Here is a 22392-nt window from a genome sequence, read left to right on the forward strand (position 1 = left end):
AGGCAGGGAAAACCCGGCGGTGCCGGTGAGCAGAGGGGCCCCTGGGCCAGCGGGGCAGGTCAGGTTACTCTGGGCTGCGCATTTGAGAGTGAACAATGCAGGCTGGTAAACTGAGGCAGCCTTGGCCCTGGGACAGCTGGCAGAGAGCCCCAGGAAGGGTGGAACGTTCCCTCCGTGGGCCAGGCTGGGAAATCAGAAACCCAGGTCCCCACCCTTGCCGAGCCCAGCCTCCCTCCCAAAGGTGTCACCTGGAGCCAGGAGAGGGAAGAAGAGCTCCAGCTCGGCAAGCTGAGGGGCCAGGAGCCCAGGAGCCCTGATCTCCCCCATGGCAGAAAGGCACCTCCCAGTGATGCCATTTTGTTTTCACTCACTCAGCAAATAACCACAGCGGACCTACTCAGTGTCAGGTGCTGTTCTTGGCCCCAGGGACCCAGCACAGAGCCAAGGGGTAGGGGAGATCCCTGCCCTTAAGGAGGCTACACTGTGGTTGGGGGGAAAGAAACCTTAAAATAAAAAAATAAGGAATACAAATATCTGGCACATCAGACAGTGGGGAGCACTACAAGGAAAAACAGGAGAGGAGGGTGGGGGCAGGGGCGGAGAGCTGCCCACAGGTGAGGAGGCTTGGAGGGGACAGAGAAGGGACAGAGAAGTGGCAGGATCTGGCTCAAATTACTTTTTTATCAAGGTGAAATATAACACAAGATTAACCATTTTAAAGTGAACGATTCCGTGGCACTTAGTGCACCCACCCCAGCCCCTGCAACTCCCCCCCCCCACCTGCCTCCTGTCTCACGGATTCACCTACCTGGGACATTTTCTATACATGGAACCTCACAACATGTGACCTTTTGCGTCCACCTTCTCCCACCCCGCACCCTGTCCTCAGGGTCTGTTCATGATGCGGCAGGTGTCAGAAATTCGCTCCTTTTGATGGCTGAGAAATATTCCCTTGTGTGGAGATTCCAACAACCTTTCTTACAGAATTGAAAAAAATGATCCAAAAATTCATGGGGAACTATAAAGGACCCCAAATAACCACAACATTTTTTTCTTTTTTTAAAAAAGAACAAAGTTGGACATTCAAACTTACTATAAAGCTACAGTAATTAAGACAGCATGGCATTGGCATTTTAAGTACAGAACAATGAAATGGAACTGAGTGCAGAAATAAACCCATGCTTCTGTGGGCAATGACTTTGACAAAGGTGCCAAGGCCATTTGATGGAGAAAGAATCATCTCTTCAATGAAAGGTGCTGGGAGAACTGGATTTCCACGTGCAGAACAGGGATGTTGGACCCCTACCTCACACCATATACAAAAACTAATTCAAATGGATCAAAAGCCTAAATGCAAGAATTAAAACCATAAAACTCTTAGAAGAAAACATAGGGGTGATTCTTTACGACTGACTTAAATCTTAAAAGGGTCAGCCCGGCTCTGTGCTGGGGGGGGGGCGGGGCGCAGACGCAGGGACTGCGCCGACCCAGCGGAGCCCTGGGGGCCTGGGCCAGGCAGGACAGTGCAGTGGTGGGAGGTGTTGGGTTCTGGGTCTGTTGTGAAGGCAGCATCTGGTGACAGGGATGTGGCCTGAGCACCTGGAAGCTGCCCTTAAACTTGAGTTGCGTCCACGTCATCGGCAGTGAAAAGCTCCTTCCTGCCAATGTCCCTCTCCTGTCGGCCCTCTGGCTTCTCGCCGTGTTTCTCCCAGCCGATGCTGCAGACATGTCATGAGAAAAACTGACTCATGGAGGAACCTGAGAGAAATTTCCAACCAGCTCCGTACCTGCCTCAAGCCGCAGGAACAAGAATATACTTCTCCTCTCCTCTCACCTCCCTCTGCCCTCAGCCCACCCGGGCTGTGCTGCTCCCTGGCCACCCCCTTCTCCTCCTTCTACCTGCCTGGGCATCCAGCTAAGCACTATTCCCAGCCAGAGGACCCCAAGTGCTGCCTAATTCCTCCTTCCCAGCCATGGACTCTAGCCCAGAGGTCAGCAGGCTTTCTGTGGAAAGGGCCAGAGAGTAAACATCGTAGACTCTGCATGCCATGGTCTCTGCTGTGACTACTCACCTCAGCCACGACAGTGCAAAAGCACTGTAGAAATACATAATGAATTACATGGCTGGGTTCCAATAAAACTTTATTTACAAAAACAAGCAGGGGACCATATTAGGCCCACAGGCCATGGTGTGCTGGCCCCTGCCCTATAGCACCTACTGGGCTTCCTATGTTTATGAAAGAGCTTTGAGACCCTCAGTGAACATGGAAGAAATACTACTACCACTACTACTACTACTACTACTACTACTAGCAACAGCAACACTGTGTGGTGAGTGCCGCCTCTCTGTTGTGTCATCGTCCTACTCACTGAGTATCTCCTGAGCTAGGAACACAGTGATGACTGAGACAGATGCACTCCTGTGCCCGCCCCCTGCCTGGGGCTCTAGTCTGACGATGGGAAGTTCCCAAACACCAACAAGGCGAGTGTTGTCTTTCTCCCCTTTTAACAGGTGCGAAAACCGAGGCCCAGAGAGGCCACGAGATGTGCCCAAAGCAAAAGCAGACAGAGGCAGTGGATGGCTGACAGGGGGTGAATCCCAGGCAGTTGTTTCCCCAACCGTCTTTGAGACCCACAGACCCTGGAAACCTTGATCTCGGCCCCACGGTAGGGACAGCCCTTGGCCCTGGGCCCATGCCGGAAGGTGGCCCCCAGGGACACAGAGAGGCAGTGGCGGGCCCCCCCGTGACAATGAGCTAGCACTCTTCCACCCACACGAGATGCCTACGTGACATCATCTTTGACACTCCTTCTGAGACAGAGACTTTATTCTCTTGCCAGCGCCTTCGCTCTCCGACAGGAAGGAGCTTTGATCTACCCGCTGCGTTCCTGCAAGGACTCCGGCGGGAGGACTTATGTCAGGGTGACAAGCATCCCCGTCCTCTCTGAGCCGGCTCCTGGGGCAATGCAGGGGACGTGCCTCTGACCAGCAGGGTGTGCGGAGCTGGACTCTGCTGCGGCCAGCCAGCGATGCCCATGGGAAGGACAGGCCCACAGCTGGAAGACGGGGGGCGCAACGAGGTGGGGCAGGGTGGGTCCCCACCTGCCCGACGCGGGACTGCCCAGCACGCCCCGCTGGAGCCACATCTTTGTCAGCAGCATGTTGGGCTGAGCCTGGAGCCACCCGAAGACGAACCTGCCCTGAAGTTGGGCCAGCACGGTCACTGCCCACCAGTGTGAGGCTGCCACGCAGCTGCTGCATGAGCTGTCGGAGGATTTGAGGGACTTTCAACGGGGCAGGTGTGGGTTCAGGGGACACACGTTAGTCTGACTGCATGTTCATATGCTCCCAGGCCTGGCGGCGAGAGTGTGCCACACGCCTGTCCGCTGCTGGGGCGGAGGCCGTCTGGCTGGGCCCCAAGGGCCACGCAGGTGGCCTCAGCCCCTCCAGGCAGACAGGGTGCTCCTGCCCACCCCACACACGCAGGCTGCGGCGGGCTGGGTGGGAAGTGGGTGGGCCGGCTCTCCGTGCCTCCGTCCAACTTGGCCCGGGCCGGGCAGCAGCCTCCCAAACCGCGTCTGCGGCGGCCTCGAGGCGGGCTGGAAGCAAGGCCCTGCGTAAACACACGCTATTTTCCTTTGAGGCTTATGAGCGCTTATCCATGTCATAAATTGTCACCCACTTACACTGAGGGATTGCAGGCCTCCTTCCCGGGGAGGTCTCCGCCCCCCCCAGCGTCAGCTCCCGGGGAATGGAGGAGGGACGCCCACACCCGGATCCACAGACAACCCTGAGGTCCAGGTCCACGACATCATTTGTTCACTCGCTCATTGGTTCAATAAACACTGACCAAGCGCTGCCCCTGTGTCGGGGCCATGCTGGAAGTTTCCGACGTGACAAGAGCCCAGCGCAGGGTAAGACGATCACCCAGAAACTCAGTCTCTTCCCGAGACGCATGCCGCACTGTGCACAGATCACACGACGGGGTGCCCAGGGTTGGCTTCACAATTAACCAAGAGGACGGGAGGAATCTGGGGATGTGGGGGGCTGCCAGGGCCGGGTGGCACACAGCGTTCATTATCCTTCTCTGTCCACCTCTGTGTAGAAATTCCATAAAAAGGCATGGTGCCAAACGATGGCAGTTATGCCAGGGCCACACGAGGACGCGCTGAGAGCTTGAGCGCCGTTCGCTAAGGGGTGTGACCTTGAGCAACCGTCCTAACCTCTTGGTCCCTCAGTTTCCTCATCTGCCACGTGGGGACAGTGACAGTGCCTGCGTCACAGAGCTGTGTAGACTAAATGTGACGCTGTCCAGGAACCAGGGAGAGCTCAGGAGAGTCAGCTCGAGGGATCCCTCCCTGCTTGGTGGGATTCTCTTCACCTTCTGGAGGAAGATGCTGAGGGTCAGAGTGGTAAAGAGACCTGCTCGAGGCCACACGGCTACAGGGATGGCAGAAGCAGGATAGGAACCCCTGTCTGGGGAGCTCCAAAGTCCACAGCACTTTGGTGGGGTTGGGTGGGAACAGCACAGCAGGAACGGGGGGCCCAGCCTGCTTGGATGAACACAGCCGGCTGCAGTGAGCACCTCCTCCCTCAGCAGTGCCGACACCCTTTCCCCTGACGACGAAGCCTCCAGAGGGGCCAGAACACAGCCCAGACCTAGAGGACTTTGGCACTGGGGGGCGCAGTTTGGGTAGGCTCAGTGCTGCAGGTCGGTCGCTGGCACTTCCCCAGGAACTGTCTGGCCACAGCCCTGCTGTGGGTTCCCTGCCCCTCGGGTCCTAACACAGACACCACCAGGGTCCCTCCAGCCACCACATCCCCACCGTAGAGTTAAAAGTAGAGTTAAACGTAGAAAGTTAAACGTAGAGTTGGCATGGAACCCAGCAATTCCAGGACTCAAGCAGAAGTTCGTGTATGAATATTCATAGTGGCATTATTCCGAATAACCAGAAAGGTGGGGGCAGCCCAAGTGCCCATCCACAGGTGCACGGACAAGCAAACTGTGGTATGCCTGGTCAGTGGAATATTACTTGGCCATGAAAAGGTGCTGATTCATGCTACAAATGAGCCTGGAAAATACCACGCTATGTGCAAGAACTCAGTCACCAAGGTCATATGTTGTATGATCCTATGAAGTGTTCAGAATAGACGATCTATGGAGACAGAAAGGAGTTTAATAGTTGCAGGGGCTGGGGAAGAGAGGATGGGGAGTGACTGCTTCTATGGGTACAGAGTTTCCTTCTGGGGTGGTGAAAATGTTTTGGGACTACGCGGAGGTATCTCTGCACAACAATTGTACAACATTGCGAATGTTAACCAAATGCCACCAAATCGCTCACTTTGAAATAGTTAATTTTGTGTTATGTGAATTTCACCTCAATAGAAAAAAAAAGGCAGACCAAAGTTGGGGACAATTCAAAGCCCTGGAAAGTCAATTATTCCATTCCTGACATTATATAAGCGGCAGCGCTGGCCAGGAACGCGGGGTGCGGCTCCAAGCGCTCATGGCTTAAAGTAACAGGAAGCCTGAGCGATGTCATAAATCAGGCTGCTCTGACTGGGCTTCTTGTCCCGAGCAGGACAAAGTGTATCGAATATCCGCAGCATGTGTGAGGCTCTTGCCTTCCCGGCTGCCAGCCCTGCCAGGGGGGAGGCCCCTCATTTGATGCTGGCCTCATGCTAAAAGTCGCTCAATGAAAAATTAGGCTTCAGCATTTTAACAAAACTCAAGCTGGAACTGGTATTAAACATGAGCTGCAGGGTTTCAGTAACAGCACGGAAAACACAGACGGGCAAATTTCTTGCATGGTTGAAGCAATGGAGGGGATATTTCCTCCTCTGGGGCCAACGATGGAGCTCAGAGCCGTGGCCGCCAGTGATGGGCATCTGCCAGCCAGCGAAGCTTGGTCACTGTCCAGTGTCCCTCCAACATGTGCACGTCCAGCTCTTTCGTGGCCAGAGCCTGCAGGTTCGGGGTGACGGGGTTCGGAGCCTGGCCCCCGTGTTTGTGAGCCCTGCCCACCCAGACGCAGCACATGTGGGTAGCATAAACCCAGAACATCTCTCCTAAAGCTCTACAGGTACAAAGCCCAAATTGGGCTTTGGGGAAGCTTCTGCTTTTTCCCATGAGCAAGCCTTTTCATGAGCCTTTTAGTAAGAAGCTGAAATCACCAATCACCTAGGGACATGGGATATAGATGCTCCTGGCCCAAAGAGTCAGAAACCTATTCATCCAAGTACAATGCTCCCTCCTGCCCCTTGACCTGGCAGGTTCCTGGTCTTTCTGAGCTGCGGTTTCCTCGTTCGCGTAACAGGGTACCAGCACCGTCTCATCAGGTCACTGCACTGGCTTTTGCGTGCTGGCCCCTGTGCCTGGTACCCTCCTCCGAACCTTCTCTCCTGGCCAACTCCACCATCCTCTGGGTCTCACCTTGAACCTAAATCTCCCTGGGCTGCCTCAACTGGCGCCCGGACAGGGTCACACCCTGTCACCTGTCTGCCCCCTGGATTGCTGATAGATGGGCCATCTGAATAACCCTAGACAGTCTCGCATCTCAACATCTTCCACTTAACCATATCCACAGAGTCCCTTTTGCCCAGTTAGGTAACATACTGAGGTTCCAGGGATTAGGGATTAGGATGTGGACTCTTTGGGGACCTGTAATTCTTTCTACCACAGGTGGAAAAGCCGCTCTCACATCTTCATACAAAACAGACACAATATATGGGGTCCCCATGGAACTGACAGTGTGGTAGAGGAGAAAGGCTAACCTTTCTGCTCAGGAATGACAATGACAAAAAAAGAATACTTGTGGAGCACCAACTGTGTTCTGGGCATTTGTTGGACACTCATAGACACTACTGTGCTTCCCCCAAACAGTGATGGGAGAGGTTGGGTCTTGTCATCCACACTTAACAGCAGTGCAAACTGAGGCCAGGAGGGTCCAATGGTGCCCGGCAGTTCATACTCATGTGCTGACTCTGCCCTGCTACACACAGAGGGACCCAAGGTCACAGCCTGTCCGCCTATCTGCATTCGAGGACAGAGATCTAAAGGTGTCACAAGAGGTATCTGTCTACATTATAATGCATGGGAGGGGAGACAGGGGCCCCACCTGTGCTTCTGCAGGCAGCCCCCTTCCCAGACAGCCCTGGGGGAGCAACTGCAGGGAAGATGTGACTGTAATCACCTGGCTGGACACACCCAGTCTGCAGCTCTGCTCTTCTCACCCCCAGACAAACTAGTACCAGTGAACTAGGACACAAGCCAATTGCACAGCAAACATAGCCCCTCAAACCACTCAAGCCAGGAAACCAGAAGTCACAACGAATGGAATTGCCGAGAGACTGTGGGACCTGACCAGCAGCCTCAGTTCTCCCTGGGAAAAGGGATTCTTTGCTGTGGCTGGAGACTGGTCTCCAAGGGTCTTGGCGGCGACTCTGAAGTTAGTCCTCACTCCACCGAGGGCTGTGACTGCCCACATGTGCTGTAAACAAGGTCTACTTTCCAGCAGCCTCATGACCCAGAACCACACATCCAGAGCTCACTTGAAAGGATGCCTAGAAGGTCTCCGAGCACCAAACCCAGAAAACGAGCCTGTGTGCTAAAGCACGTGGGTTTCGTTCATGTCCCTCTGATGCTCATTCTGTGTTTATTTACTTTTTGTTTAAATATAATTCTAACATGCTTGGTTATTTTGTACATCACCACATTAGCATGATCAGATGAGAAAGGAAAAAAGAAAAGGAAAGTTAAACATAGTAGAAGCATTAATGATATCAGTGACCTATAATGACTATATGTATATATATATATATATATATATACATATATATATATATATATATATGAAACAATACAGGCATTGGGGAAGAAATAAAGACATAGACATCCAACTCGTATCAGACAAAAAAAAAAAAGACATAGACACAGCACCTTCTGGAGTTAGACAAAGAAGACCCAACACACGGATAAGATGCCCCAGAAGAAGAACATCAAAGAGAGGGTGCAGAACGCAGTACTGAACCCACAATTCAAAAAAATTGTTCTGCAACTAAAAATATTTGAAATGATACATTAAAAGAGTACACTGTGTAACTGATAATATTGATCAAAATGATCAACTCCAAGATATTCTAATTGTTAAAAACTGGACTTTAAAGGAAAGTAAAATATACATATATTTGGCCACTGAAGCACAAAGAGCATGTGACTCACAAAGGAACAGAAACTGGGTTATCATCGTGCTTTTTGATCACGGTACTTTATGTCAGAAGAAAAAGGTATTTTTTTTAATAGAGAAAGAAAATCTGAACCAAGGATTATATAACCCATAAATCTAATCTTTAATAAAAGAGCACACAGGTACACTATCATCGGTGCACAGGAACTCAGCGAATACCGTTCCCACAATCTAAGGGGCAGTCAGCCGGAGAACCAGCTTCAGACAGTAAAGCGGGCAGGAATGAGGCTGCCACAGGCTGGCAGGGGCATCACGTACAGTCACAGGCTGGCGGGGGGCATCACGTACAGTCACAGGCTGGGGGGGGGGCATCACGTACAGCCACAGGCTGGCGGGGGGCATCACGTACAGCCACAGGCTGGCGGGGGCATCACGTACAGCCACAGGCTGGCGGGGGCATCACGTACAGCCACAGGCTGGCGGGGGGCATCACGTACAGCCACAGGCTGGCGGGGGGCATCACGTACAGCCACAGGCTGGCGGGGGGCATCACATACAGTCACAGCCATGTGCCACATGGCCACGGTGGACCACACATGCAAAGGTGGTCCTTTTAGATCCCATCAGATTATAAAGGGGCTGAAAAGCTCCCATTGCCGGGTGACACTGCAGCAGGTGCAGGGTCAGCACACAGCCCGCGGCTCACGTGTTCGTGGAGCTGCCGTGTAGACAAACCTCCTGAGCTGCCGGTCACGTGAAAGTCTAGTGCAGGGGTCCTCAAACTTTTTAAACAGGGGGCCAGTTCACTGCCCCTCAGACTGTTGGAGGGCCGGACTATAGTTTAAAAAAAACTATGAATAAATTCCTATGCACACTGCACATATCTTATTTTGAAGTAATAAAACAAATGGGAAAAAACACCTACATGTGGCCCGCGGGCCGTAGTTTGAGGACACCTGGTCTAGCGCACACAATTACATGCAGTACAGAACCCTTGGTAATGATAATAAATGACTGTACTACTCGTTTATGTACTTACTATATTGTATTTTTATCATCATTTTAGAGTGTGCTCCTTCTAGTTATTAAAAAAGTAAAGTTAACTATAAAACAGCTCCACGGGCCCTTCAGGAGGCATCCAGAGGCACTGTCGTCCCAGGAGGTGACAGCTCCATGGGTGTCACTGCCCTGGAAGACCTTCCAGTGGGACGAGATGCGGAGGTGGAGACAGTGATATGGGTGACCTGACCCTGTGTGGGCCTCGCCAAACTTGTGTGTTTGTGTCTTCGTTTGTCACCAAGAAAAAGTTTAAAGAGTAATCAGAATAAAATCTGCCAAAAAATTTTAAAAATGGTCAAAAGCTTATACAGACATAAAGAAAGAAAACATTTTTGTACAGCTGTTCAATGTGTTCCTATTTTATTATGTTATTATTGTTATTATGTTATTATGCTATTGTGTTGTTATGAAAGAGTCCAAACGTTAAAAATAAATTTAACAGTTTATGAAGTAAAAACGTTGCAGTAAGCTAAGGTTCATTTACTATTGAAGAAAGAACAACGTTGTATCAATGTAGCACAGCTCACGTGTGCAGCGCTTGTAACGTCTACAGCTACCTGGTCCTGCGGGCTCCATCATGGTGAGTGCCCCACACAGATGTACGTTTTTATCTTTTATGTAGTATTTTTACTGTACTTGTTCTATGTTCAGATAAGTTTAGACACCCCAATGTTAATACTTCCCACAGTTCCACAGTTGCCCACGGCGCTCAGAGCAGTGGCCTGCGTGCAGCGTAGGCAGCAGGGGTACCGCGCAGCGGTATACATAGAAGGCTGTGCCACGTGGGTTTGTACAAGTGCACTCTGTGATGTCCACACAGTGACGACACAATCAGTCGAGGACATGTCCCTCAGAGCATATCCCATGGTTAAGGGAGGCCTGGCTGTCCCTGCGGAGCTCAGATTCAACGGGGACTATGGTACACTGCGTGTACCGCGCAGTGGCCGTGTGCTCTAACACGGCAGATGGGGCACGGCCGGCCAGGAAGGAAGAGCCGCCGGGTGGCCCAGGCAGGAAAAAATTACTCTGTGGTTAGTGCTTTTCACTGGCAGTGGTCACACTGGTGATGCTATTTTGAGACTCTTATATGTGTAAAGTTGGCAAAAGCCAGTTAGTAATTATGGAATATTATATGATATCCACCCCTATTTCCATGATAACCGGAATTCTCAGTGTGGAAGAGAGACTGAAAAGAAGAAATATAAAAGAGATTACACAGAAACTCTGTAGTCCCGAATTTGAAATAGAGCCGTCAGTACAAACTCAGGAGGTATTTATTTAGGAACTACCTAGAAACAAAGACTAAGCGATAACCCCCGACGGCCAGAATGTGGCTTTAAAATGTCGCTTCTCATTTAAAGAAACCAGGGCTCCTTGGAGAAATGGAAGATTCCAGATCTGGAGAGGAAATGCACAAGGTAAGGCCAGAGTGACAGAACACATCAGAGAGAAACAGGTGTCGAAGCCGGCGGAGGCTGGTTAACAGGAGACAACGGGAACTTCAGTAAGGAGATGAGCTGTAATAACTGAAACTCGTTGTGTTTCAATCTATAAGTGGATGATGATTTTTTTTTTTTAAACAATCTAATTGGTCACCTTTTGAGGATGAGAGGGAGTCAATTCATCACCTTCAGAACTGGGTACGTAGTGAGTGCGGTGCGCACCGTCTGGGGGATGGACACACTTGAAGCTCTGACTCGAGGGGGGTGGCAAGGGCAATATACATAACCTTAACATTTGTATGCCCATAATATGCTGAAAAAAATAAAAATAAAACAAGAAAAAAAAGAACTGGGTAAATCAAAGGAAAGAATCATTTATCCTCCCTTTCCTGTATGAACTGCAACCCCAGGTAACCCATTGGTGGTGGAAAGGACTCATTTCTGTGTAAATTCGCTCCAGCTCATGGAGGAAAACACAAGGGTAGAATATCGCTATTGCACAGCCCCAGTGGAAAGACATTAAGCATCAAGGGCAGCTAAATCAAAACAGAATAAAAAACAAGGAAAGAACCTGGCAAGTGAAAGAATCAGAGCTGTCTTTAGTGGTCGGGAAAAACATGAATTCATGTGTGTGAGCACACGCCTGCGCAGGTGAAGACACTCATGTGCGTGAGCACATGCCTGCCCGGGTGAAGACACCCGTGAACGTGAGCACATGCCTGCGCGGGTGAAGACACCCGTGAACGTGAGCACATGCCTGTGCAGGTGAAGACACTAGTGTGTGTGAGCACATGCCTCCCCAGGTGAAAACACCCGTGTGCGTAAGCACATGCCTGTGCAAGTGAAGACACTAGTGTCCTTGAGCACACGCCTGTGCAGGTGAAGACCATGTGCTGGGACTTGATTGATGTACATTAACTTTCCTCATGCCTTGGAAACAGAACTTTTAAATAACCAAAAGTGAAATAAAAACCCTCACATCGATCTAAAAATCCCTTTTCATTTTTGTAGTCATCACCCATCGAGTATGAATTGCAAAGTTGCATTTAATACCCGTATTTCATTGCCAGAGCAGTTCCATTGTCCTTTATGTCTATTTTTGGTTTTTGTCCTCAAAGCAACGAATATTTATTTTCAGGAAACAAATCTGCAAAAATCACACAGTTTCTGTGCTAACGGCAAAGCGAGTGCGTGGATCAGCATTCTCGGCAGAAGGACGCTCTGCGTGTCCCAGCCTGAGCTCCCTACGTCTGGGGTGGCTGGGAGAGCAACTCTGCAGCAGCAGGCCCTGCCCTGGTTGGATTTTACTCAGCGCATTAGTAAAACTCCTTCACTGACTTAATGAGAAACAAAAGTCATGTGATAAAAGAGTCACCAGCAATAAAACGCTAACTAAATTTACACAGCGGAGGGCTTGAAATTTTCCCTCCATATCAGCAAAACCGAATCCGCAGTGGAAACAGGAATTGCTATAAACGGCCTCAGACCTGAGCACGGGAACCTTTTTATATTCAGGATGTAGGTTGCTCCAGAGACAGCACACACAATCTGCACATTTAAAGTGCTAGAAATGTGTCCAAATCTTTGCTAACTGGGAGCGGTGATGAGAGCTCGGATTTACGGCCGTGCTGCGTGCCAAGCGCTGTAACAGTTTTGAACACGGTGACCAGTTCCACATTATAGGGCCATCATTACTCCCATTTCACTGACGGGAAAACTGAGACTCAAAAAGCCAATGGACTCACCTGAGGTTCCTCAGAAAATCATTGACAACGATGAGATCCAACCTCCAAGCCAAGAGGCTTGGACCCAGGCACTCCCAGTACCTCTAGCAATAAAAATGGGGAGAGAGAAATTACAGAATAATTCTGACACCCAACTGTCAGGAGGAAGGAGAGAGATGGGATCGCCAAGGGTGCCATGTGCAGCCTGAATATAAAGACGCTGTCCAGCAATTCCTTTCTGATTGGCTTGATCATAGTATTTTCTTCTTAATTTCAACTAACATCAAAGGATTTTGCATTCCTCAGTAGCGAGCTTGGGCTTCTACTAACAGAGGCGCCCTTGTTCAGGATGGAACTGCACAACTCACAGGACATTTTCATGCGACCAGTTACCTAGCCCTATGTGGTTAGGGTTAGGCCAGCCACTGAGGTGATTAGAGAAGAGTTGCCTATAATTCACACAGCAGTTGTCTAGATGGAAGTCGGCACTTCTTATAAATGGACTTAAACACAATCTGAAGTGCACTTGCTAAGCCCTCACCTCACAGGATGGCCCTGGCACTCGGAGAGGGTGGCATCACGAGGTGTGTGACATCCTGGTGGTCTCATTTGTTGGGTGAGACACGCCTGTGTCCAAGCAAGGCAGGAAAGCCATGCCCACACCAACTTTCCTCCCACGCACATAGCTGCTGTGGCCAAGCCATTGACAAAAGCCCCCCAGGGTGTTCTGAGCCAGCCAGAGAGAAATGGGCTCTCGCTGGTTCTCTGCTGTCATTTTCACAGCCGCGGGATGGACCTCAGGTGCTGGCGCCTGCCTAGACTCTCCTCTCCGGACACCACTCCCCCAGGGCCGTGATGGCCATGAAGCTCTGTGCCCGGCCCCCTGATGCTGGGTGGGACCCAAGCCAGGACCACCTGAGTGCTCCCTCTGTGGACCTGACACACACGTGGCCGTGCCTTTGAGCTACCGGGGCTCAGGGGCCGAGACCCGATGCCAAGGGTCCCCTCCTCCAGGAGTCTGCGGTTTCCTTTGAGCCTGTTGGTCCCCAGCATCCCTGCCCACAATAATCCCTTGCTCTTGTGCTTTAGTGTGACGTGGAGACTTAGTTGGAACTCCTAGTCACACGCAGGTGCCAGAGACCCAGCTCAGACCAGTTTAACCAGAGAGGTCGTCTGTTGGTTCCAGCAACCAGAAAACCTACCCGGTGGGTCTGGCCTCAGCCACACTTGGTGCGGGATCTCGCTAAAACCCTCGGGAATCTGTCCCTCCCCTCTCTTCACCCCTCCACCATGGTGTCTTGATTTTGTTCTCAAGTGACAATGATCCTTGGCCGCACGGGTCGCAGCCCACACAGGCCGGGGGCCCGGCGAAGGGGGCATGACCTTCCCTGCAGCTCTGGGGGTGGCTTGGGCTGGTCCATGCCTATCTCCGGGTCCATTAGCCCAGGGATGGCAGATGCAGAACTCTGAGCTGCCAGACGCAGGGACACGCCGCGCACGAGCCAGGAGGTGGGCCGCAGCAGAGCCACGTGGACCCCACAGAATAGAGCGTGGGCTCCCCCGAGGAAGTGGGACCTGACACATGTACCCTCTCCGGAAAAAAAAAAAAGGTCACCACAATTACAACTACAGGGCCCCATCTGAGACCAGTTACACGGCATCACCTCCAACGGTAGTGATGCTGAGATGGATCAGTGCTCAGGGAGGACAGAGCTGCCAAGGAGCTCCGCCTCCACAGCCCTCGGGTTCAAAGGTTGCTCTGACGTCTCCAATACGTAGCCATAGCTGAGCACCACCAAGTGGGAAAAAATCATGTCATAGATTTTGCTCCCTGAGACCCAGGAAGGTTGTTTTTCCTTCCTCATCACGTTGCTTGGGCCCATTTCATTTTAAGAGAACAAAACCCGGCCTAACCAGGCTATGCCAAGGGGCTGGGGGTGGCAGTGATGACGCAGGGGTCTGTGGATGACAAAGGCAAGGCTGGGCCGGAGCCTGTCACCCTGTCACTGCCCTGAGTCCGGCCTGTCCAGCTGCCAACCAGTGTCCTCTCCTGCTCAGGACACCAGCCCAGCCTGGGAGGCTCTGCTTGCGCCAGCGTGGGTCGGGGAACCTGCCTGCTGTGGTCAGAGGGGTGGATACTCGGGGTCCAAGCACGGGTCCTAGGCATGGGGGGTTAAAGAGCCACTCGGGGTCACCCCTCACCACCAGCTCGCACCTGCGCACACCCTAAGCCACTCTTCTTCCCGTTGCCACGACGTTTTGCTACGTCCACTCACGACTAGTCACACGCTAGATAACCTTCTCTCTTCTTTTTTTTTTAATACACTCACTTTTTAAACTTCCATGTGGCATTTTCTAGGCAGCAACGGCATCTGTGTGCTTGCAAGTCAGGCGTGCTAGGAATGTTTTTATGACGCACGGCGGCAGGTGCCAGGCTATCTTCGAAGCTGAGGCACAAGGAAACAACAATCCCGACCCTGATTTTGATGCTTCGTTCACCAAGGAGTTTTCTGCATTTTGATTTGTTTAATTATTGCATCAAATTATTAATTTATCTCCACGATGGCAGGGTTTTGTGACATCCCCTCTAATTTTGCACCCGAGGCAAGAGCCTCGCCTGCCCTGCCCCAGCTCCAGCCCTGCGGAATTTTTTAGGTAAAAGTTCAAAACACTCACGCCTGTGTCACCTAGGGTCTCTCCAGTCCTGGCCTTGGAAACGCTCCTGTCACCTGCCTAAAATAGAATCACACCCTTTCACCTCCGCAGATGCAAATCCTCCCTCCTGAGTGAGGAAACCGAGGCCCAGCTGGGGCAGGTGACAGGCCCAAGACCCCACCGCGTTAGATAGCAAACTCCACGTGGGGGCTGGGTCTGCCAGCCGGTTTCCCTCCGCCGCCCCCCACGCATCAGGGAGGGCAGAGGGAGTGAGGGCTCTGGCCCCGCTTCCCACCGGCTGTGTTTTATTTCTCAGCGCGCCGTCCAGCCCTGGCCCAGAGAATCGAGAATTCCACTGGGAAGGAGCCCGGAACTCTGGAGCCCAGGCCAGCGCCTCGGGGGTGCGAGGCCGGCGGGAGAAGTCCCACAGCGTGCCCCTCCCGCCCCATGCCGGGACCCGCATGTCTGGGCGGTGATATCAGAGTGGAGTGAGCAGAGACCACCCTTGAAAGGAAAAACACAGAACGAATGGGGAGGGGGGGTGTGCAGGGTGAACGATGGCAGTTCCTCTCCCTCGCCTTGGCCAACACGCGACATTGGGGAACAAAAATGATCTCTGGTGACATAAGGGTGCTGCCATTCAAGCTGGTCACTGGGTGCTTGTCCAACGGAGGCTGGCAAAACTCACCATCCCATGTAAGCCCCACAACCGGCCTCTAAGGAAGGTGACACTTTATTCCTGCTTTACACCAGAGGACACCAAAGCTAAGAGAGGTGCAGTGGCTCCACTAAAGTCTCTCACTCCGTAAAACGTGGGGCTGGATTCAAACCCTGGTCACCCCAATAGCTCCCGAGTAGAGGGACCCCATCCTCAGCCCCCAGGAGACCCCCTGCAATCCACGCCAGAAGTCAAAGGCATGTTCCCCAAGCCCCCGACCCCAAGAGTGGCAACATCCCAAGACCCCTCTGTCCCCCCCCATAGACTTCCCTCTGCCCCCACCCCCCATCCCCAGGCTGCAGGACCCTCCCTCTCCCACACTCCCTTCCCGCAGGACAGTAGAAATCCTGGGGTGGCTGGGTCTGTGCCCCACGCTTGCACCCTCCTGCCAGAGAGAAGTTGGCCTTGGATGGGTGAAACCCAAGCTGGCCCTGTCCACCCACGTGTGAGATTCCTGCAGAATTATGCGCATTTTTTGGAGGGGAGAGGGAGGAGGCTGAAACATTTCTGATGAGACTGAACTAGGGCTGCCTGGAGCCATCCCCTGAACTGCATCGGCTCCCCAGACTCTGGATCTCACCACTTATCTGCTAATCGTCAACGAGGAACTCGCATTATGGCTTGGCCGAGAGTCGCGCCACCGCGAGAATGTGCCCGGCGTCGCTTTCCAGAAGTGGGGGGAGAATCGCCTGCCTACCCAGAAGCCCATTTCCTGCTCCGACCAGGTGGAAAATCTGCTAAACTCAAAAGGTCAAACCTAGTTTAATTTTATACCCTTTTGTTAAGAATGTTCCCTTAAAAAAAAAAAAAACTCATGTTCCTTTCCAACTTTTCAAAAGTTAATTCATGTGGAAGCAAAAAAAAAAAAAAAAAGATTAGGATAAAATTTCAAATATTAAATTCAAATGCAGGATTAATGACTTTTTATTTCTAAGCCCAAGAGGTTGTCTGGAATTTAGGACATTTTTGGAGCGGTCGACACCAGACGTAGCCAGATGCGGTTGTGTTTTGGACCAAGTCAGCACAAATCTAGCACCTTGAAAGGCTATATCCACGTCTGTCTTGACACAGACAGTTTCCCCCTTTCTTGAAACTCTCCGTCCAAAACGAATTCAGAGCCTTCAGCTTAAAGACAAAGACTGAACACTCTTCAAACGTACGTGCGAGTAGCTGACAAGCGTAAGCTTTCCTCAAACACCCCACGACACGCTCCCCTTCCCCTTCCTCTAACACGCACATAAACACCGGCCAGGGGACAGCACTGAAACGGCTAGCGTGAGAGAAGAAATGGTAGGCTCTCGCTGCGTGCGATCACCGTGACGATGAGCCCCAAGCCTGCAGCCCCCTGGATTCTGAAAGCTCCCACGGACAGCTCCTCTCCGGGTGACTTCCAGCCCAGCGTGGCTGGGACCACTTAGGAACAGTCTGAATAGGAGTCCGGGTGATGAATCTGAGTCCACAGTGAGCCTGCAAAGACAGCATTCCCTGATCTGGTGACATTGGTGCAGACAGGAAGGACATGGCAGAGTGGGAAGGTGCCCGACACCAAGATTCCAGGCCCCGGCTGCGTGAAGAGTGCTCTGTGTGGAACATGATCACCCCTGGAAAGACAAACTCCACAAGCCAGAGTGTAGGGAAAACACTCCATAATCTGAGGTTCAGGCTGCAAACTACGGCCCTGGGGCCAAGTCCGACAAGCCACTTGTATTTGTAAATAAAGTTTTATTGGAACCCAGCAGTGTCCATTCATCTGCAGGGTGCCTACAGCAGCAGTCCCACTACAGCTGGTGGGTGTGACAGACCATGTGACCTGCACGGCCTACAGCCAGGTCCTCTATAGATATAACCTTTGTCACTCCTGCTTTGCTCTGAGACCTTAGGCAGGGGTCCTCAAACTTTTTAAACAGGGGGCCAGTTCACTGTCCCTCAGACCGTTGGAGGGCCGGACTATAGTTTAAAAAAAAACTATGAACAAATTCCTATGCACACTGCACATATCTTATTTTGAAGTAAAAAAACAAACAGTTGGCAAAAACATCCGCATGTGGCCCGTGGGCCATAGTTTGAGGACGCCTACTTAGAGAATCACAAATCACATCAACGTCACCTCCCTCCCACCTGGGGAAGACACAACACGCGTGCTGCAGCAGCAGACGTGCTCCCAGCTCTGCACACCCCGAGGGTTGCAGCAAGACCCAAGGATTTCGTGGAGTCCACACGTGGGTGGCCCAGAGTGGCTGTTTCCGTCGGGGCTTAGAGGGAGTGGCCGTTCCCCACCCCTGGAAGACCCTCAAAGCAGGACTGGCTGTCCTCGTCCCCCCAGACCTCTAGGTGCTCGGAGCTCCTGGTTCAGAATCTCCCCCTGCCCCGCCTTCTCCTCCTCACCGTCTGCTGTGCTGGCTAAAGCGCATCTCTGACTCATCTCGGAGGAGTGGAAAACTGTGTGAGTAACAGGTGTGTATTTTTCAGAATGTGCACTCAGCTGCCCTCAATTCTCCTTCCTGAGAAAATCCCGAGTGGGAAGACTTGGGGACTAACCACATCAACACCCTGCGGGTTCCACTTTCCCAGGAGACTGGGTCACACTGGGCTGGTTTGGGGAACCTGGGCTGGGTCAGTTCTTCCCTCTCCCCGTGGGCTTTGCTGTCTAGGATTGGTTTGAGCCAACATTCAGTTGAGTTTGCCTTCTCTGGCGATCTGCCAGGTCAGCTGTTGGGTTGACAATCTGGGGCAAGTAGAGCAAGAATGAAACCCAGGCTGGGTTCGGAGATGGCAGAGAAGCAGCCGTTCTTCCACACAGAGCAGTGAGGTGCCAGGTGCCAAGACACCTGCCCATCCGAGGCCCTTTCCTGTCCCAGGTGCAGGAGGACGAGCCAGGCCAACCCAGCCCCCGTGGCCGGGCCAGCCATGGTGTGGGCAGCCGGCCCACTGGACTGACGCAATCCCGCTCCCAGGGACCTAAGGGGCCACACAGGCTCTCAGGGATGGGGAGCCATGTTCCCACAGGTGCCACTGCAGCAGGGCCAGTAGCTGGGGTCAGGGGCCATGAGGCTAGGCCAGGCTGAAGCAGGGGAAGCCTGTGGCATGTCCAGGTACCCCCCTGGCCTCAGGGTCACAGGAGCTGGGACTGGCCAGCATGCCTGGAGCCACAGGCCTTCAATCTGTCATGACACCCCAGGAAAAAATACTGCCCAAATACTATTTTTTCATCCCTTTTATTACCCTAACGAGACCTAACCTGGAAGCACCGTTGGCACGGAGCGCTGGGATGCATCCAGCGGGGCTCGGGGCCACACGCTGCCCCTGGCTCCAACAGTTCCCTCGGAGCCCAAGGTCGCCGAGGCCCAGGCCCTGGCCAGGGGGACGACATCCTCCCCAGCAGCTTTGTGGCCTCGCACCGCTCCTATAAAAATCCCCGGAGCAAGGGTGTCCATGGTGTCCCGGCACGTGACGTCACCATGGGGGGCGGGGCTGCCGCTTTGGATCCCAGAACAGGGAAGTCAGCGGTTTCCAGCTGCGAGGGGCGTGGCCCTGGGGCCAGTCCTTGGGCTGAGGCAAGGGGAGGCCTCTGAAAGCCGAGCCCCTCCCCACACTGAGCCACTCAAGGCCCAGTCAGTTCCCGCCATTCGAGAACCATGGTGGGGGGCGCTCTCGGGACAGTGGGTCAACACACAAAGGTTCTTGGGAGTGGACAGTCGCCTTTCCGCCATCGATCTCATGGTGCCTGAGGAGTCCTGTCACCTCCGATCTCACCTGGGCCAGGACTTCCACGTTGGTGGGACCCCACCCACCAGGCCCCTCGGAGATTCTCCCCCACACGCAGGGCCGGCCTCGCCGGGGGCCCACCCTCAGGAGGACCCTGCCCTGGGGATAAGGCTCTGCTGTGGCCACGCGGACGCTTCCTGCGTGACTCAGGCTCAGCACCACAGGGATGCTCCGCTCCCATCAGTCACCGTGGCCATCCTGCAACAACTCAGCACCGAGCAGCTGGGGGGAGAAGGCGGGTGGGGTCTCACCGTCCTCCTCCTCCTCGGGGACACACGGGCTCGTCACACGCACGTCGCCGCTGCCACGGAGGCTGGGGAAGGGCTCTGCATCCCAAATTGTGACTTGCCCAGTTAGGGAGTCTCTCACCACGGAAGGGAAGCTGGGAACCCGGCGGAGGCCCCCCCCCCCACTCACCAGCTACCCAGGCTGCCCTTCCCCTTTCTGAACAGAACGGGCTCTCCCGGATCTGCCCCTGCCTGGAGGCCACACCTCTCCCCTGCCCAGCTGAGCCCCACACGTCCCTCACGCCCTGGCTGGGCTGCCCCGTCTGCATCGGGCTCCGGATTTGCTCTCTTTGCTCTAGTCTCCCCTTTCCTAGCACTTCTCAGCCTCGGGAGGGTCCCTTTGTGCGGTCATGTGACCCCTGGCTGCCCCACCCCAGCAGGTGCTGTACTTCCCAAGGCAGGAGGTCAGCTTGTTTCCCATGAAACGCTAGCGCCTGGTGTAGGCCCGAAACCACTGGCTGAAGGATTGAGTAAATACCTGTGTCTTCCCCAGTCCCCAGGTTCCCTCCTGCAGAGGGACACAACTCGGAGTCCTAAGGAAACAAGGCCATGGCGAGAGCTGACAGTGGAGACTCCGAGAAGTGGCAGCACCATCAGTGGTTTTAGTTTGCTTAATCCTCCCAACGGCCCTTTAATGGGTTTTCTTCTTGTCCCCATTTCACAGAAGTGGCAGTGGACTCTAAGGGCAGAAGTGAGTCAGCAGAGTGGCTGGGACCGAACGCAGCTCTGGAGCCGGCCCCAGGGCTGGGGCCAGGCAGCTCCCTGTCTGCTCTTTCCGGTCGGAGGAAGGGGAGACCTGGGCGCTCTCCCCTCGCCACAGACGAGGCCGGCTGAGGGAGCCGATGGCGGAGAGGCCTGGAGCCCACTCCTGCATCTTCCGGGAGCCCTTCCCAGACAGACCCAACGGTGGCCTGTGAGTAAAGGAGCCGTGTGAACCTGCCCTGGGAAGGGCCACTTTCTGCAGAGGGTCCCCAGGACCCCATGAGACCAGGGTTCCACAATGCCATGCAGCCAGGGGCTCCGGAATGTGGCTTCAGGGCAGGTCCCTTGCAGCGGCTCCTGGAGACCCACAGCTGGGTGACACACAGCCATCCCCTGCTGGGCCACAGGCCGGAACACAGGCAGGCACATGGCCCCGGGGGGCAAGGGTGGAGCAGCTCGCAGATGGGGCATTCAGTCTGGCTGGGCCATGAGGACATCAAGGAAATGCCAAAACATGCCCCAAAGAAAAGTCTACTGGGGTGACACAGCCAACTTCCACATCATTCTTTGTTTTTTCTAAGCCAAAAAACCCACTATGTCTTCATTACAGAAAGGATAGGCGCTCATCACCGGGTTGGGGAGAACACACCGAATGCGACAGACACGAGGGTGATCCACGACCCCCAGCACTCGCAGCCAGGGAGCCCCTCCGTGTGGCCACCACCCCTCACTCTTGACGGGGAGGCCCTGCCGCTGCTATCATGGATTCAGTCCCTCTGGGACTGCCCCTCCGAGGGCCCCATGGCTCACACGGGAACAGAAGGAGCCACGTCTCCATTCCTCTCCCCGGTGGGCGGTGGGGCGGATGGCGGTGGATGCCAGGGACAAATGGTGCCTGTCCCCTCCACTGAGACCTCTCCAGGGAACAGAGCTTTGACAAACCTGTTTTGTCTCCCATTTCCCGCCCCTCCCCCCAGCTTCTTATCACCCAGGGGTAAGTATTAATATGTGAGATGGTCATTTTGTTTTTAGCAAACATTTTCGCAGCTCTCTCCACGTGCTAGGCACCACTCTAAGCACATCACAAATACTAACTTGGTTAATAACTACCTTAAGAGTACTCTTATGATCTTATTTTACAGATGAGGCAATTGAGGCCCAGAGAGGTCAAGCCATGAGCCTGAGGTCACACAGCAAAGGGGTAGCAGCAGCTGAGCTTGAAACCAGGCATTTGGGAACCAGAGCCTGTACTGCTGTCGGGGAAACACAAGCTAACCAAGCATGAGTGTGAGGACTCCATGGGGCAGCCTGGCCCAGGGGAGACAGAGAGATGGGAAGTGCCCCAGGGATGGGAGCCCCTCCTAAGGAGCTGCTTTTTGAAAAAATATTCCAGCAAGAAGAATTGGGTGTAGAGTGGTGGTTAGGAACCTGGCTAGACGCAAGACTCACCTGGTGCCTTGAAAACTGCCCCCTGGCACTGATTCCCCAGGTCTGGGCTGGGGCCCAGGAGTCTGCATTTCTGAGACGCCCCAGGCCCCTCCACTGGGAAGCTGTGTCCATGCACCTGTCTCTGTGACCCTGGGCGCTTAGCTTTGCCCCCAGGCCTCAGTTTCCACACCTGAGAAGCGGGACTACTATTGCTTTGGTGAGTATAAGAAGCCACCAAGTGGCGAGGGCCTGGTGCAACCCGTGAGTGTTGCAAAGCGCACGCTGCTCTCCGCGCACAAGTGAAGGTGGCGCCTTGGTCTGCTCCACTGCCGTCACAAAGCCCCACAGGATGGGTGGCCCGAACGGCAGAACGCATCTCCTGGGTGCTGGGGCTGGGACCCGAGACCAGCCTGTGGGCAGGGCGG

At 53.6% G+C, this 22392-nt stretch overlaps 1 protein-coding gene and 1 long non-coding RNA gene across 2 annotated transcripts in view; both read right to left on the reverse strand.

The window, feature by feature from the left end:
• Nucleotides 1-22392, reverse strand: part of MTHFSD (methenyltetrahydrofolate synthetase domain containing) — a 427514-nt gene that overhangs the window by 271341 nt on the left and 133781 nt on the right. The window lies entirely within an intron of this gene.
• LOC105855046 (uncharacterized) lies at nucleotides 16661-20551 on the reverse strand. Its single transcript, XR_012913642.1, has 4 exons — nucleotides 19802-20551; nucleotides 19024-19188; nucleotides 18171-18286; nucleotides 16661-17252 (listed from the first exon to the last, which is right to left on the reverse strand). It is a non-coding gene; the product is annotated as an uncharacterized LOC105855046 (long non-coding RNA).

The sequence above is a fragment of the Microcebus murinus genome, chromosome 20 (genome assembly GCF_040939455.1).
Source record: "Microcebus murinus isolate Inina chromosome 20, M.murinus_Inina_mat1.0, whole genome shotgun sequence".
Lineage (NCBI taxonomy): Eukaryota > Metazoa > Chordata > Mammalia > Primates > Cheirogaleidae > Microcebus > Microcebus murinus.